Source organism: Elephantulus edwardii, unplaced genomic scaffold (genome assembly GCF_000299155.1).
Source record: "Elephantulus edwardii isolate Elephantulus edwardi_28Jun2011 unplaced genomic scaffold, EleEdw1.0 scaffold00124, whole genome shotgun sequence".
In the NCBI taxonomy this organism is placed as follows: domain Eukaryota; kingdom Metazoa; phylum Chordata; class Mammalia; order Macroscelidea; family Macroscelididae; genus Elephantulus; species Elephantulus edwardii.
The window spans coordinates 3,923,569-3,940,650 of NW_006399874.1; positions in this window are offsets into that span (position 1 = coordinate 3,923,569).

A 17,082-nucleotide genomic window follows, 5' to 3' on the forward strand; every position below is an offset into this window, starting at 1 on the left:
CATGTTGTTGTTATGTGCTGTTGAGTTGCTTGCGACTCATAGTGACCCTATGTACAACAGCCCTAAACCCTGCTCTATCCTGTGCCAATCTAATTGCCTCTGACACACCTATCCAGGTAACAAGCCCCAAGGCAGAGCCTAAACCAGTTGGGCCCGAGGGCCACAGGCCCGAGGGCCTAGAAGGAAAACACAATCTATACAGGAGTTCTACAGGACACATCACCTTCCCTTTGGAGACAATACAAGTAAAAAAGAGACACTGGACACAGGAAAAAATCTGACAAGCTGTCAAGTCATGGGTCGGACAATGGAACATTAATTCTGAAGGCATTTGGTAGAAGTGAAGTGGTATCCTGCTGGAGGGTCGAGCTGGGAAATAAGTGGGTCAAGGCACTGGGCTAAGGGCAGGGACTACGCTGTAACTAATGGTCAACTCCAAAATGAGGGATTTATCTTTTACTACTCCACAGATTGCTCTCTGTCAGATACTCCTCTAAGTCTAAACATTCAGATTACGACAGACTAGGAAGAAGGATTGGCCATCCACTTCTGAAATGGCAGGCCTCTGAAAACCCTATGTACACATGGTATATATATATATACCTTTAAGATTTTGCCTATAGATAAATAGAGAAAAATGAATATTTCTCTGATACCATGAAGCATAAAGAAAGAGAGAGAGAGAGAGAGTTGTTATTGTGTGCCATAGAACTGTGTCAGAACTGACCCATAGCTGACCCTTCAGTGGGTTTTCAGAGGCAGTTAATTGCACAGGGATTGGATTGCCCATCTATCTCCAGCTAAACAGCTGATGGCCTGGAAATTTGTGTCTTTGGGATTGCAGTGCAGCCTCTTGACACTAGGCAAGAAGCTTAAACTTAAAATCTTTAAAAACCAAGGAAATAAGATGAAAGAGTGAAGTTGAAAGATAAAAAAGCAACATCAAAGTTTAGGGAACATTCCAAGTGTGTATTTTGCTCATGGGTCATCTAAACAAACAAAAATTATTGAAAAATCATCACTTGTTGGATAAAATTCTCTAAACATACAATTTGCCACTTAAAATACCATTTCCAAGAAAAATTTCTTCTCTCCAATGTCCTAAAGTTGTTTTAGAATATTTCATGAGTGTCATGAAATATTTGAAGCTCACATAGTTAAAACAGTTTTCTAAAGGAGAATTTGTCAAACTTTCCTTTATTTTGGTTTAAAAAAATAGTTGAAGGCCTATTTATTTACTGTGCCTACCTAGATATTTAAGGAAAAAGATAGTGTTTCAGGGCACAAACTGTTGTTTTCTGGTCTTCCAAATTTTTATTAGTAGTTCTCAACTGTTCTTTTTTTCCTTTTTTATCATTTGTTCATTCATGCACACTTTCCTTCTTCCTTCCCACACCCACCCTCCAATTTCTTTTTTTCATGCATATGGTTTCTAATTATCCATTTCTTTCAAAATGTCCTTCCTTTCATTCACTACAGTGCATTATTAATGATCTATCCATTCTACATTTCTTAGATATATACTTTACATGTTAAGTTCATACCTGCCACACACTTAAACTAATACAAATACATGTGTAATAAACCAAAGAAGTAAATAATGTGAAGGCTATGAATAAGATAACAGAAGAAGAATTGATGCTTTTCAGTTGTGGTGCTGAAGATGAGTACTGAATATCCCAGGGACTGAAAAAACAAGCAAACAAACAAAAAACCAAAAGCAAAACAAAAAGCAAACCCTAAACAGATATGTCTTGGAGAGAGTGTAGCCAGAGTATTCCTTAGAGGCAAGGATGACCAAGTTTCATCTTTTATACTTTTGACATGTAAAGACACCATGCTTGGAAAGATGGAGGGTCAGTCAGGAGAGGAAGACCCCCAACAAGATTGAGTGACACTGTGACTTCAGCAATGGGCTCTAATGTCTCAGAGATGATGAGAAAGGTGCAGGATATGGCAGATTTCCAGGAGGCTGTTCATAGGGTTGACATGATATGTACTTCATAGCACCTAACAACAACACTCATCATTCCATACGTGTTAACAACTATTATCTTCATCTCTCACCTTGCCTACATAGAAAAGCATATTACTTCTCTGAATGATAGCAAGGGAGTTATTCTTCTAGATAATAATTTTTACTTTAGTATATTTTCTAAAGGCAACCATTCATACTATTAAGCAGCACGATATGTTCAGAATCAGAAATCCTGATGGCTTGGGAATTGGGCCATCACATCATAGTCTGGTCAATGGGAGACGATTATTGAATGCTGTAGGCAAAAGTAGGAAGGGATAGTGGTGGAGTAAGGAGACGTGGGTGGGCAGCAACATTGAATCTATTGGTCATTGCTATAACTGGGCAATTGCCTTTCATCTGCTCTTTTCTGTGGGATGCTTGTCTGCCAGAATCTATTATATATATATTTAAAGATTGAGATGGACTAGGAAGAAAGATTGGCCATCCACTTCTGAAAAAACAGGACTTCAAAAACCCTATGGACAATAGAGCACATTTAGAATATCACTTGGACTAGCAGACATGGCAATTGAAACGGAAATCTTAGAAATGGAAATACAGAGAAGAAGGAACAGCTGTAAGCAGACACTAGTGACTGGATCATGGAAAGTGAGAAGCATGAATATAGGAAAATTGGACATTGTTAAGGAAGAAATGGAACACATAAATATTGACATACTAGGTATTGGTGAAATGAGATGGCTTGGCATGGGACATTTTGAACCAGATGATTATATGATTTACTATGCCGGGGATGAAAAGGTGAGGAAGAATGGCGTTGGTTTCATAATGAAAAAAGTCATTTCTAGATCCATCCTGAAATACAATGTGGTGAGCGACAGGATAATATCCATACCCATACAAGGAAGTCCAGTGAATACCACTATAATTCAAATATATGCACCAACAACTAGAGTGAAAGAGGAGGAAATAGAAGATTTCTACCAAGTTTTGCAGTCAGAAGATGATCAAACATGCGATCAATATGCATTGATAATAGTGGGTGACTGAAACGCAAAAGTTGGGAACAGGGGAGAAGGATCAGTAGCTGGAAAATACTGGCTCAGTGAGAGAAATGAGCTGGAGATAGCATGATAGAGTTCTGCACATTCAATAATTTATTCATTGCAAATACCTTCTATAAGAAACAGGCTATACACATGGATCTCACCTGATGGCATGCATAGGAATCAAATAGATTACATTTGTTGAAAGACTTGGTGGAGAAGCTCAGTATCAGCAGTGAAAACCAGCAGAAAGCAAAGAATACCAGAAGAATGTCTATCTGTGCTTCGTTGACTATGCAAAGGCTTTTGACTTTGTGGATCACAACAAGCTGTGGCTGACTCTAAGAAGAATGGGAATCCCAGAACATTCGATTGTGCTAATGCGAAACCTATACTTGGACCAATAGGCAGTCGTCAGAACAGAGCAGGGAGACATAGGATGGTTCAAAATCAAGAAGGGGGTCCATCAGGGATGTATTTTGTCTCCATACCTTTTCAATCTGTATGCAGAACAGATCATCTGAGACGCTGGGCTGTACATCAGGATGTAGCATCAGGATTGGTGGAAGAGTCATCAACAACATGCGTTATGCAGATGCCACAACCCTGCTTGCTAAAACTGAGGAGGACCTGAAGCTCTTGCTGCAGAAGGTCAAGGACTGCAGTCTCCTATATGGATTGAAGCTCAACATCAAGAAAACAAAGATTCTCACCACTGCACCAATTGACAGCATCAGTATGGATGGTGAAGAGAATGAGATAGTTAGCAGTTTTAGTTTGCTTGGCTCCACAATCAACACTCTTGCTAACAGCAGCCAGGAAATCAAGAGATGAATTGCATTGGGAATGTCAGCTGTGAGGGACCTCTCAAGAGTACTGAAGAACAACAACATCAGGCTGGAGACTAAGGTGCACCTGATCCAGGCTATTGTCTTTGCGATTACGTGCTGTGGTGCTGGAGAAGAGTGTTGAATATACCATGGACTGCTAGGAGAACAAACGAGTTTTTCCTGGAGAGGGTGAAGCCAAAATGCTCCTTGGAGTCAAGGATTCTGAAGCTTTGTCTGACATACTTTGGGCATGTTGCAAGGAGGGACTGGTCCTTGGAGAGGGACATCATGTTTGGCAGAGAGGAGGGGAGTTGAGGGAGAAGAAGACCTTCGATGAGATGGATCGATTCTGCGACTGGAGTGGTGGGAATAAGTGTGTTTGAGATGGCTAGGTTGGCACAGGATAGAAGAGCATTTAGAGCTCTTATACATAGGGTCACTATGAGTCTCAAACAACTCGATGGCACATAACAACAACAGTTACAAATCTTTCCATATTATTCACAATTGACCCTGACCATGATGCACATTTCAGACACAGAAGGAGGTTAATAAAAAAAATAAAGTAAAAGAAAAAACACCATTATCAAATAAAACATTGTTTTTTTAAATTTTTATCTGTAATTTGTTGTTGTTGTTGTTGTTATGTGCCATAAAGTCACCTGCGATTCATAGTGACCCTATGTATAAGAGCTCTGAACTCTGCTCTCTTATTGATTCAACCTCATTATCTCTCACAGACCTCATTACCCCAATCACTGAATCAATTAATCTCATCTAGAGTCTTCCTCTCTTGTGCTGTCCCTCCATCCTCCCAAGCATATTGTCCCTCTCAAAGAACTGGTCCCTCCTTGCAACATGCCCAAAATATGTCAGATGAAGCTTCCAGAGTCCTTGCCTTCAAGGAGCAGGATGCTCATTGCCTCTGCAAGATGAACCTGTTTGTTCTCCTAGCAGTCCACGGTATATTCAAAACTCTTCTCCCACACCACAGTTCAAAGGTATTAATTCTCCTTTTATTGTCCCTTGTCATTGTCCAGTTCTCTGATAAAAGCAAACACATAATTGTGAAGACAAAAGGCCTGAGATTAAAAATTTGCCTTCTTAATAGAAAAAGTATCTGCTGCATCATTCAGCCAGTAGTCTGGTGCATATAGTTGCGAGTCAGGATTAAGACTTTTACATTGTTTGATGTCACACTAAAGTTTTTTTTTTCATATTTTCACAGAGATATATCTGTATGTCAAGAATTTTAAAAAGTTTATCTTTTTCATCCTTGATTGTTCGATGTTAGAAATCATAGCTGAATGCATGATATACCATACAAAGACCATGTAGCATTTTAATATTGAATTCTATTTTCTATTTTCTGTCTCCAGGAATTTGCTGATGTTATACCTACTTCTAAAAATTGAAGTACAAATATATATTTGGAAAATGTCTTTAAGATGAAATTTTTTATCAGTTTCTTTTATTTTTCTATAGAGCCTGCAAGATAACTCATCAAACAAGAAATTCCTCAGAAATCCAAAGACCTGAAGGTATCATGATTTATTGAAGGTCATGGATCATTGGATTTCTTTAGAGCAAAATTTGTAATCAATGTGCAGAATAGTCTATCCATTGCATTTTCTATTAGGTACAACAACAATGTAGTATGGTGGAATACTATGGCATACTGATTTTAGATTTGTTTTTTAAAAATCAAGTAAAAATTGTGTGTTTACATTATATCTTTGATAAAGAGTTAAAGTCTCTCTTGGAGATGAAAAAAAATGTTATCCTACATTTTACTTTTCATTATTATATTAGTCATGAATAAACACCCAAATCTTGATTAGATTGGTATGGTAATACTAGGAATTGAGTTAATTGAGATTAGTTCTATCATGATGACATTATAGTTCTCACTCATTGCTTTGTTTTCCCCATAGTTTTAAGAATTCTTACTGCCGATGTAGAGAAACTCAGAGATTTTTGTGTGTTCACTTGTATTGTGTCATATTGCTGGATTTATTAGCTCTAGGACATTCCTTGTAATTCTTTGGGTTTTTAAAAATATATAATGTCATATCATCATTGAAAGGGGGATAGTTTTCCTCCATTTTCCCCAAATGAATAATCATCATTTCTTTTTCTTGCACAAGTGCTCTAGCAGAGATTTTTAGTACAATATTGAATACTAGAGATGAGAAAAATCATCCTTGTTTTATGCCTAGTCTTAAAGGAAAATGTCTCAATCTTTCTCCATTGAGTATGATGTTGTCTGTGTTTATTTAATGCCATTTATCATATTGAACAATTTCTTTAATTTCTTAGATTATTTAGTGTTAATACTATAGAAGAATTTTGTATTTTATCTAAACCTACTATACATTAACTCTGTGATTCTTTATCATTCTACTATCAATGTGGTGTATTGATTAATTTCGTAATGTTGAATCTTCCTCATATTTCTATAATAAATCCTATTTAATAATGATGTATTGGCTTTTTTAATATGCATTTGGATTTTATTTGCTAGAATTTTCTGAGTATTTTTTTCATCAATATTTATAAGGGATATTAATGAGACTTTATCACTATAAAACTTCTGTTTCTCAAAAGACATTATGAGCACTGTGGAATAATAATCTTTGCAATGGGAAGAAATTAGGGAACTCTTATATTGACAAGAGTTTAGCATCCAAAGTCATAGTCGACTAGACGGCATCTAACAACAATAACAAAAAGACAAACCAATTTAAAACCAGGAAAGGGCTTGAACAAACATTTCTCAAAGATGCTCAATGTTATTAGCTACTTCAAGAACGCAAACAAAAACCACAGTGTGATACGATTTCACTCCAACTAAGATGGTTATGATTAAAACAAAAAGAAAATTACAAATGTTACCAAGGATTTACACAAATTGGAACTCTTTGTCAGTGGGATTATATAAAAAATAAATCGTGTAACTATTGGGAAAAATCGCTTGGTGTCTCCATAACAAGTTAAACCTTTAATTACTTCATTAAAACATCATTCATAATAGCCAAAGGATGAAAAGCACCCAAGTGCCTATCAACAAATTAATGGATAAGCAAAATGTGTTTATATGTACAATTAAATATAACTTTGGCATAAACAAAAATGAATTTCTGATACATACTACAACAAGGATGAACACTGTAAACATTCAAAATATTGCATAGTTCAATTATATGAAATATAAAATAAGCAAATTTAAAGACACTTAAATCTATTCGTTCTTACCAGATATAAGGAAAGGGAAATGATGGAGTTCTTGCTTAGGGAATACTAAATTTATACATTGTTGGTGGGATTATACTATGGTACGACCACTCTGGAAGGCAGTTTGGTGCTTCTTCAAAAAGCATAGAAATTCCATATGACCCAGCTAAATGAGAACTGAGGCACAAACAGAAACTCGTACAACAAATTTCACAGCAGCATTATTCACTATTGCAAGAACATGGAAAGACCCCAGATGCCCCACCACAATCGAATGGACTGAGAAATTATGGTACATACACACAATGGCATGCCAGAGCAATGATTTTGTAGATTTCTTCCTAACTTGGGAGAAACTGGAGAACATTATGCTGAGTGAACTAACTCAGTCCCATAAGGACAAATATTATATAAAATCATTAATATAGAATGAGTATGAGGATCCAAGAGGAGGCTTGAAAGAGTCCACAAGCCACATTATTTTATTGAATATGTGAGTATGTAGACAGAATGGTTTACTTCTATATTTAATATATACAAATACTTTAAAATGTACAGTGATTTACTGTACACTGTACAACGTACAGTGAAATTAATTACTTTCACCATGTTGTATAACCACCAACAACATCTGTTTTCAGAAGTTGTCATCACTTTCCCCCCCTTTATTTTATACTGGTTTATTTATAAAGCTTGAATACATTATTTTTCACACTGGATCTTTCCCATTTCCTTCATCACCCCCACTCATCAAATTGTACAGACCTATGATTAATTCACCCCTCACCCATTCTCTCTCCTTTGCTTCCGCCCTTGTCCTTTTCCACCCTCATGTGCTACCCTTACAAGCCCTCATTTTTCTTCTCTGCCCTGTTCTTCATCCCAAGAAGCTGGCCTATATGGAACACAGGCTTCTTGTTTTCTGTTTGCAGCTGAGTTTAGCTAATGAACAACACTGGAAGAAAATGGGTGGTAAGGACAAGAGAAGAGTGAGATTCTTTATTTCTTTTGTCCCTTCCTGAGAAGTCAATTTGTGCTCGCTGTTTCCCTGGACAGAACTTTGCTATTTCTGTCACTTTGGCCTTTTCTATATGACTTTCTCCTTCCAGACGCCAGCAAGCATCTCTCCTCCAAGTTTAGTAATGCTAACAGCTCAGCTTTTACTAAGTTATGAGTTATTGGACTGTGGTTTTCCTACAAATGCTCACAACTCTATTAAAACTCTCTTTATCAAGCTCTCAGAGTTACTTACATTGAATAACTTGGAGTAATTCAATTACAGCATGTTTCCCGTTGATCCTGGAATTGTGGAACTGGGATATTTTCAGTTTGGTATTTCCCAGCACTAATGGAACATCCGTGTGAAGTTGCCTGCTAGTCAACCAGAAAACATGATTTTTTGGCATTGTTAAGTTAGATCCAAGAGAAAACTATTAAAGTTCATTTTCCAGTATCCCAGTAGTCTCCTTACCCCTCTCCTTTCCCAAGTGAGAAAGCAATTTTACTACCAGAAATTCACCTGTGATTTCCAGGGATAACGGTGCAGGTGGTGGTGGTAATTAGAGGGCTGCATACCCATTCACCAGGCAGCACAAATGACAGATATTTCCTTAAAATTGACCACTGAGGAAATGAATTCTCTCTGGAGTAGTGATGAGTCCAGAGACTTTATTTACTCACTGTTTTTATTAAGTCCCCACAGACTGATTTTGGGGTGGTGGTGGTTTTGTTTTTGTTTTTTTTTTTTTATTCCATAGGGTTGGTTTTGTTTTTTTGTTTTGTTTTGTTTTATGACAGATGTGTGTGTCTTGGTTTCTACTCACCCCCAACAAACATTGTGTTTTATATAATTATTTGCTATTGATCAATTACTTTTATCACTCCATCTCATAACGTTTCCATTGCATCTGCCCACAGGCATTCTTGAGTGCTAAGTAGAGTAGTACCAGCTGGGCCTCAGCGAAGTGAATCAGAAAGGCCTCTTGGGAAGGAATTTAAGTCAGAAGAAAAGCTAGAACTCTGTGGTTATTTCAACGTTGTGCCTCGCATCTGTTCTTACTTTATGATTCCTTGTGAGGATCCTGAGAAACACACTTTGAGGATTATTGAGACATGCATCCGTCTTATTGCCATGCACAATTAAAATGAATATAAATGACATAAAGCATAAATGGCTATTTTCTTCTTATTATTTATTAAATCGGGGATACTTGTGAGCTCTACAAACCAAAGAATAAAATCTGAGTCCAAAAATTGGCATTATTGCATTAAAAGTAGTGTCAGCACATTATGGATCCTTTGTGAATAAACACTGCTATTTTCACAGGTCCGTGTCTGCTCAGTCTGCAATTTCATGCTTCATTCCTTAGAACTCTGAGATTAATACTATCTGGGCGACAATGATTTCATGCTCTTGAGTTGCTCCAATTGTTCCTACAGTGACTCCTTGAGACTTTGGTGTCTATTTGGACCATATTGAATGCACCTTAAGATTTAAGAGGGGAAAAGAGTTTTCAAAAGTTCAGTGTAGAATAATCAGTTACAATAAAAGTAGCATATGCTCACAAATTTGTAACACTTAAATTAAAAACCATAGCAAATGCAATTTCCATCAAGTTGATTCCGTCTCAATGACTCTGTAGGGCAGAGTAGAACTTCCCTGTCAGAATTCTGAGGCTATAAATGATTACAGGAACAGACAGCCACACCTTTCTTCCACAGAGTGCAAAGAGCTGGTGGATTCAAACTGCCGACCATCTGGTCAATAGTCCAACACTCAACCCAATGAATCAGCAGAGCTCTAGGATAGCACTCAAAGGGTCTGTAATGTTGGTTTTACAAAAAAAGTTGGGAATATACATAAAACAATTTCAACATTGTGAAATAAACATTTTACCTTCTGTACATTGTGAAATATATATTTTTGGTTGCAAAAAAAATAACAGTTTATAATTTTAATGAGGCAAGAATATTATGTTTACATATAGATATTTGCTGTTGTTGTTGATTGCCATTGAGTAAGTTGAGCACAACTCATAGTGACCCTATGAACAAAAGACCTGAAATCTTTCTATAACTATCATCATTTCTCAAAATTCAGAGAGTTGATATTTAAGTCATAAAATGAGAAAGTTTGAGAGAACAGAAAATATAATTACTGAATACATGGTCAGACTGAGGGATGTGAGGGTTTTATACACTGATAATCTGTGGTGTCCATACTCTGCTCATATAATATTATTTTACTTACACAGCATACACGTGTGTGTGCATACATGCACATGTTTGTGCATATATGTGGGCCTTAGCTCAATCCATGATGTAATATCTGTTTAAATGCGACTATACTATTCATGGTAGCTCTCGTGGTATAGTTCATAGGAAGATGCTACTAGCTGAAAAGTGATGCCTCTCTGGAGGTTTGAATTCATGAGTAAAATTGCAGGAGCAAAACAGATCATCTTCTCAGGACCCTGAAAAACCATTGAAAGTTCAGCTATGAGTTGGTTCCAATTCACCAGCAAGGAGTTGTGTTGTTAACCATATTTTCTACAAAAGGAATATTTCACATGTTCTACAACAAAGAAAATGCATCAATTGCTTCAACAATCAATGTAAAATTGTGTTGCTTTCCCACAACCAAAAATTACTCTCAATATTTTGTTTTAAACAGCTCACACATTAATTCTTATGTTTGTTTCATATTCAGTGTTTCAATTATAAATGAACAAATGAATGGCTGCCATAGTGATCAAATATTTCCATAAATTACTATTTTTATATTTAGAGAAGTACCTCATCTATGTTATACATTGCTGCCGTTATGTGTCGTTGAGTCACTTGCAACTCAGAAACACCCTACGTACATTATCTCTGAACTGTGTCCTATCCTGAGGCAATCTCCGACACACTTGTATCTCCAACACACTTGACCCCAACACCCTTGTCCCCATGTGAATCCATTTCATCCAGAGTTAGACGTAGTATTAAGAATGGTTATTTCTATTCTTGGATATTACAAATTTCAGTGATTTCATCACAGTGAAGTCATCAAACAATATTTATTTATATATAAACAGATAATAAATTTAGTTTTCTTGAATATTTTTTTATGCTGAGTATTTTTTTAGAATTTATAGGACAGAAAATCAATGAACATTTCGTTGTGTTGTTTGTGATGATAATGTTAGGACTATGCATAAAACATTTCTACATTGCGAAATAAACATTTTATTTTCCATACATTATGAAAGCGTATATGCCAAGTATACCTTTCTTGAGTGTATAAACTTAGTTTTCATTTAAACATGAAATGATCAGATTTCTTCATAAAAGTTTATATTTAAGTCATCAGAATATCTTCATTTATTTGGCATCAGAACTACAAACATTGTAAAATCTATTTGAAAGAGTTTCATACATCCTGTTTTCTTGTAACATTCATATGTTTCACTGGTGATGCTCTATGAAGTTAGTAAAATTGATCCCTAATTGAGCCAATATTTTTGGAGCACTCTGCCATACACTTGCTTCTTTGTAATCATTCTACAAGAGCTAACTGTTTGTTAATCAATATTCGCTTTGTTAAGTTTTCAAAATGTTCAGAATCTCTCAAATTATGTAAATATTCTGCTAATGACTGGTAGAAACCTGTGCATGTCTCTAAATGTACAGTTTTTCCTTGTTAATCTCATTTTTGTGTCCAGTCTTCAACAACAACAACATCTAAGGCACTTAAAATCTGGTCTATGATTTCAGGATTGCCCTCATTATTATAGTATGCCTTCCCAGCATGTATCAGGAAGGCGTTTTAATACTCCATAAATGCTTAAATTTGTTTTAACATGTGCATTGTTTAAGTAGAGATGTCAAAATGTTTAGAGTAACCACAGTAGAAAAAACTGAACTGCTTCCAGATAACAATCTACTGCTGTACATTCTACAACAGGAAGTTAATGTTCAGAATATGATACAATACACAGGTGGTATATTTGTCCTATTCTAAAATATTCTGTTTCATGCCTTTATAATACTCTAGCATGTTAACTATTCCATCAAAAGACTAACTTTTCTATTTAGAAAAATCAGTTTTTCAAGAGTCATAAAAATAATAAAGCTCTTGATTTGTAATTTATTCAAAGGCATAATTTATTTTTGTTTGGGGTTTTCTTAATATTTTATTGGTTTTTATATAATAACACCCTTATATTATGTTTCATTTATATACAGTGTGTTTTATAAAATCTTTCATTTGCATTATGTTTCATACAATCCTTCATATACATTCTATTTTACATTTTTTTTAAAAATAAAATGTTTATTATACACTGGATTACTTAAAAGCTCACATATATTTTTTTTAATATCTGACTTTCCAATTTCCTTCACTGCCCCCTCTATGCATCAAATTGTGCAACATCATAATTAAAGCCCTCCCCTCCACCCCTACCCATCCTCATCCCTCTGTTCCCATTCTTCCCCCACCCCCGCCTTGGTTCCTCATACTCATTCTGCAGTAACGGTCTTATACAAAGTTTGTCCTTAATGTGACTGAGTTAGTTCACTTAGAATAATACTCTCAAGTCCCTTCAAGTTATGTAGTAATTTACAAAATCATTTCTCCTGTGTGCTGCATAGTATGCCATCCTGTATCATAATTTCTCAATTCATTTGATTGAGGTCGGATATTTGAGCTGTTTCCATGTTCTTAGGATGGTGAATAACACTGTTATGCACATTGGTATACAAGTCTCCATTTATATCTCAGTTCTCATTTTCTTGGGATGTATTCCAAGCACAGCAATAGCTAGGTCATATGGAATTTCTATGTTTCTGAAGAAGTGTCAAATTGCCTTCCAGAGTAGCTGTATCGTTTTACAATCCCACTAACAATTTTAAGTGTTCCTATGTTGCCACATCCTCTCCAACATTTATTATTTGTTGCCTTGTTAAACTTTGCCACTGCTACAAGATTAAGATGGTACCTCAATGTAATTTTTATTCACATTTCTCTTATTTCCAGTGATTTTTAGCGTTTCTTCATATGTCTGTTGACAACTAGAATATCTTCCTCTGTGGAAGTTCTTTCCATGTCTTTTGCCCATTTTGTAATCGTGTGATCAGGCTTTTCTTTGTGGCGGCCCTGTAGGATTGTGTAAACTTTTGCTATGATATCCTTGTCTCAAAAAGCATTGCCAAATGTTTTTTCCCCAGTAAGTAAGTTTTCTTTTCACTCTGTTGGAAGGAAAGCTTTTGATGTGTACAGGGATTTAATAATCTTAAGGTCCCAATAATTTTTTCCTCTCAGTTGGAAAAAAAATCTTTTGATGTATAGAGGGGCTTAATCATTTTAAGGTCCCATTAATTTTTTCCTCTCCCGATTGTGCATTTCAGGCTGTATTTGGCAGTCTCTTAATACCATAGACTAAACTGTCAAAGCTTGATCCCAGTTTGTCTCTGATTAACTGTAGGGGGCTTTATTCCCAGGTCTCTGATCCACTATGAGTTTATTTTTTGTATGGTTTTTGATGTGGATCCTGTTTCAGCTTTCTACAGCTAGCAGTCCAGTTTAGACAGCAATGTTTGTTGAAGAGGTTATCATTTCACTATTTGATAAGTTTTATTTTCTTGTTGAGTATCAATCAATTGATTGATGGAGTCATTTCTGTGTTCTCAATTCTATTCCATTCGTCTATGTGTCTGCCATTTTACGAGTAGCATGTTGTTTTGGTTACTACTTCTGTGTAGTATGTTTTGAGGTCAGGGAGTGCTATGCCTCCCACTTCATTTTTGTTTTTCAGAAGTGCTTTGCTTACTCGGGGTTTCTTTCCTTTCCAAATAAACTTGACAAGTTCCCTTTAGATCCCCTTGAAAGATGAAATAGGATTGCATTGAGTATGTAGGTTGCTTTTTGTAGGAGTGTCATTTTCACAATATTAAGTCTTCTTTTCAATTAACGGGATATTTGTCCATTTATTTAGGTCTTTTATTGTGTCTCATAGAAATGTTCTGTAGTTTTCTTTGTACAGGTCTTTTGAGTCTCTTGTTAGATTCATTCCCAACTATCTCAATTTGAGGTTGGTTATTGAAATGTTACTGCTTTCTTGGTTTCCTTCTCTGAGTTCTCACTGGTTTTTTTAGTATTGATCTTATGTCCCTGCCTCTCTGCTAAGTTAGCCTACTAGCTCTAACAGGGTTATTTTTGTTGAGTCTTTGGGATTTTCCATGTACACTATCATCTGCAGATAGCAATAGTTTAACTGTCCTTTTGCCAATCTGGATATTTATTTTCTTCTCTTGCCTTAGTGCCATAGCAAGCACTCCCATTACAATACTGAGTAGAACTTGTGACAGTGGTGATGCTTGTCTTCTACATGAACACAATGAAAATGCTTTTAGTATTTCTCCATTGAGAATAATATTGGCTCTTGGTTTTGCACCTATATTTATCACCGTGTTGAGAAAATTCCCTTCTATTCCAGTTTTGCTGAGTGTCTTTATCAGAAACAGATGCTGGATTTTTTTCAAATGCCTTTTCTACATCAGTTGCTAAGATCATATCATTCTTGTTATTTGCTTTGTTAATATGGTAAATTACATTAACTCTTTTTCTTATGTTGAACCATCCTTGCATACCTATTATTAATTGCAATTGGTCATGATGAATTATTTTTTTATGAGCTTTTGGATTCTTTTGGCTTGAATTTCATTAAGGATTTTTGCCTTTATGTTCATGAGAGACATTGGTCTGTAGTTTACTTTCTGGATAATATCTTTGTCTAGTTTTGGTATTAGGGTTATACTTACTACGTTTGCATCATAGAATGACTCTGATAATGTTCCTTCTTTTTTATTTTTTGAAATAATTAATTAAGATTGGTGATAGATCCTCTCTGAATGTTTGGTAGAATTCATCTGTAAAGTCATCTAGCTCAGGACTTTTCTTATGGGGAAGTATTTTTATTACCTGCTCAATTTCTTATTTTGTAATGGGTCTGTTCAAGTGTTCTATATCTGTTCTTGTTAATCTGGGTAGGGCATGAGTATCAATGAATTTATCATTTCATCTAGGTTTGAGAATTTATCAGAATATAGCTTTTCATAGCATTCTGATATTGTTGATTCAATTTCATCTGGTTCTGTTGTGATGTCACTGCTACAATTTCTTAATTGAGTTATCTTTGTCTTCTCCCCACCCCACTAAATTTATCAGTGGTTTGTCAATTTTATTGATCCTTTCAAAAAACCAGCTCCTGGTCTCACTGATGGTTTCTATTGTTTTTCTGCTTTCTCTCTCAGCTTTAGTCCTTATAAGTTATTTTCTTCTGGAGGCTGTAGGATTATATTCTTGTTCTTTTTCTTATTGATGAAGGTGTTGTGTTAGATTGTTGATTTTTCTTCTTTCTTCATTTTTATGTGTGTTCCTATTGCTAAGAGCTGCCCTCTTGGACTGCTGTAGCTGGTTTTGGTTATGTTGTATTTTCATTTTCATTTTTTTTCAAGGAAATTTTTTATTTCTATTTATATTTCTTTTACAACCCAATCCTGTTTTAGCAGAGAGTTATTTAGTTTACATATAGATGATTTTGTAAACTTTACCTTCCTGTGGTTAATTTCTAGTTTTATGGTATTATGGTTTGAGAAGATACTTTGTATTATTTCCGTGCTTTTGAATTTGTTGAGCCTGGCTTTGTGTCCTAATATGTGCTCCATTCTGGAAAATGTACCATGTGCACTTGAGAAGAAACTGAATTGAGTTATAGTTGGTTGCAGTACCCTGAATACATCCACAAGGGTGAGTTGACTGTACAGTTTAGATCTTCTGCATCAATGTTAAGTTTCTTCACAGTTGATCTATTGTTTGGAGGTAACAGTGTGTTGAAGTCTCCTACAACTATTATGGTGTTTTCTATTTCTTCAGTTCTGTTTATCATTGTTTTATATATATTGCAGGTCTATCATTGGGTGCATATATGTTGACCAAGGTTATGTCTTCTTAATCTATTGTGCCTTTAATCAGTATGTAATATCTTTCCTTATCCTTTATGGTGGTTTCATTCTGAAGTCTATTTTATCAGATTATTATTACCACTCCTACTTTATTTGTGGTTGATATTTTTGTTTCAGCCTTTGATTTTGAGTCTGTCTTTCTCTTCATTTTTTAGATGTGTCTCTTTTAGGCAACATATTGATAGGCTTTATCTTTTTATTCATTCTGCTACTCCTTTTCTCTTGCTTGGTGCATTTAGTCCATTCACATTAAGTGTGACTATTTTCAGGCCAGGTTTTACTGCTGCCATTTTGCTGTTTCTTTTTCTGTTGTTTCTGGTTAATATGGTCCCTGAAAATTTCTTTGGGTCTCTGTGTGAGGGATTTCACTTAGAAATTCTTGCAGGTTTGGTCTTGTTTTCACAAATTCTTTATGTTCCTTATTTTCTACAAAGGATCTGATTTTCTCCTTTGTTTTTGTTGGAGAGCTTTGCTGAGTATAAGACCCTTGGCTGCCAATTGTTTTCTTTCAACTTTCTGTATATGTCATCCTATTGTCTTCTAGCTCACATGGGATCTGCTGAAGAATCAGAAATGAATATGATCTTTTCCCCTTTGTAGATAACTCTTTGGTTTTTCTCCCACAGCTTTCAGTATTCTATTCTAATCTTTTAATTTCAAGAATTTATTATATGTCTTCATTTTTTTTTTCCTTTTTGGATCTAGTCTATTTGGTGTTTGCTGTGCTTCTTGAATGTGGATTTCCCGTTCTTCAAAATATTTGTGAAGTTTTCTTCTAGTATTTCTTCCACAATTTGCTTAGTGATTTCCTGGTAATGCCCCTACTCTGGAATTCCAGTCATACATATGTTGTTTCTTTTGATGCCATTCCACATGATTCTAATGTTTTCTTCATTTTCATTATACTTTACTTCTGATTTTTCTTCTAGTATGTTTCCAATGAGGCTCTTGCCTTCCAGCTCACTGACTCTCTTTTCCATCT